We start from the raw sequence: 2,306 nt of genomic DNA, 5'->3' as shown, positions 1-2,306 counted from the left end.
CTTCTATTGCTTTAACCACTGGTTAGCAAACTATAATAGCACACTACCGCCACCTATTGAGCTGTAATGATTACTGCTTTGACGTACAGGTTTGAAGTTTATCGCATTCAATTTGTTGTTTTGTTGTTGTTGTTCTGTTTATTATATAGAGCACGCTGTGCTGCATTTTCCATGCACGAAAAGTACCCTGGAAATAGAGATTTGATTGATCAAAAACGAGACAGAGGTTTCATTTCTTAAAAAGAATATTGAATATTGTAAGCCACTTTAACACAACACAAAGTTTGAGCATTAACACTGCACTTGAATATAGGAATATAAATGAACTTCATGACTTAATTCAAATGTATTACACGTAAAAGTTAAGTACAAATTGTGATAATTTCCCCGCATATCACTTATGGTAACACTTTGAGAATCACTTTTCCAGAGTATGAAAAAATAGAACAAAATAAGATGAAAAATAAATAAACAAGAGTTTAGATTTTCAAATGATTTTATCTAGTCCTGTTGTCATCGTCATCATCATCATTATGGTGAAATTGAACTGTTTGATCTCTAAATCCGGGCTTAAATTTAAATGTGTCCCCATCTAACCCGGAAAACAGTAACCCCATTTCTATTTTTTAACGTACATTGTTGTTAAAAGTACTCCATTGTGAGGGTTTTTTTTATGTTTTTTTTTTTTTCTCCTCGTCTATTTGATACATGGAGTCAATCAGGGAAATTATAAGAGGTATGGAAATATACATTTAATGAAGAAACATCTGATCTTCAATGTAAGGTGCCTTTTATAAGGCCCTTCCTTGGTTCTGTCTTGTCAACAGAAAATAAAATGGATGGATGTGTGCGTGTGTTTGTCCGATCGTCTATAATAATAAAATTTGAGATAACCCAGTTGATATAAATGGCTTTATTAAACCTAAACAAATGACAAAGTCACCTTATCAACGTGTAACATTTCTGTACAGAATGACATCACCTTCTCCTTACAGCCGAAGCGCAACGAAGAAGACGACTTTGGACGTCGCCGATGATGACAGAGAAGCCGAAGACCCCCGTGGAGCGAATGAACTGTAACACAGGCTGCGCTGATCTGCACCAGGCCCTGCAGGCCTGCATGGGAGAGCATCAGGACTGGCAAGCGTGCCAGTGCCACTTGGGCACCTTCAAAAAATGCATGAGCGACTACCACAAGGCACCACAGGAACACGTGAGCCAGGGATGGCAGATGGCCACTGCCAAGAACACCCTCACCTAAAACCACACCCACACCAAGCACATCTGAGATCATGCTCAAAGAGTTCTTAGTGTGTTCAAGCAGATACTGGACCTCATTTCACAGTAATCTGGATTAGATCTGGATTAAACTTCCTTTTACTCTACATATCTTCTGAACCTACAAACACAATTAAAAAAAAATCTATTTCATGATTTCAATGTCTTAACATCTTCAATGTATGAATGAGTACTCTGGATAAGTTCTGAATTAAACTTGGTTTTGCTATTTCTAATCCTGAAAACACGTTGAAAAGAACATTAATCCTATTGTTGCTGTAAAATTTGGTAGTTCTGAGGCCTGCTTGGTTTTGCTTTCTTATGGTGTTCCACAGGGTTAAATGTTAAGGCCCCTGCTTTTCTCCTTGTATTTGCCCCAAAGTTGTTATTCTTTCTCTTTGTTAGTGACTTCCTGTGGCAGTGTCACAGCCCCACTTCGGGCATGGCATATATACTGCAGTACTGAAGTTTCTTGAAATTATTCCATGTAGGAAACCTTTTAAAATGATAATAGGTCAGCTCTGCGTGAACATGGCTTCTGTTAAACAGGTAGGTGTTTGTGCAATCCCTGTTGGTTTGGTGCAAAATATCATATTACTTGTGATAGGTGATCTTGCCCCCCCCCCAGACAAAAACCTGTCATTTGAATAGGGGTGTGTAGACTTTATGTCCACTGTAGGTTCCCTCCACGTTTGTCAATCGGTTTATTATTGACTGTTGATTGTGTTAACATAAATATATCCTGTGTTTTTTCTGAATTTAATCACATTTATTGGTAGTCCCTTGACAGAGGTAATGTGGAAGCTAATTTAAGAAGCTAACGTTGGGGCGACATTGGAAGCTAGCTTCGGAATGTAATCTTGGAAACTAATACTGGAGGCAACGTTGAAAGCGAACATTGAAGCTAATGTTGAATGCTAACGTAGGTCCTTAGGTTGAATGTTGGAAGTCACATTGGAAGCCAATGTTGATGGTAACACTGGAAGGTAACATTAATTGTAACATTGAATCCAACATTAACGCTAACT

The sequence above is a fragment of the Phyllopteryx taeniolatus genome, chromosome 17 (genome assembly GCF_024500385.1).
Source record: "Phyllopteryx taeniolatus isolate TA_2022b chromosome 17, UOR_Ptae_1.2, whole genome shotgun sequence".
Taxonomy (NCBI): Eukaryota; Metazoa; Chordata; class Actinopteri; order Syngnathiformes; family Syngnathidae; genus Phyllopteryx; species Phyllopteryx taeniolatus.
Note: the sequence above shows the minus strand (reverse complement) of the source record.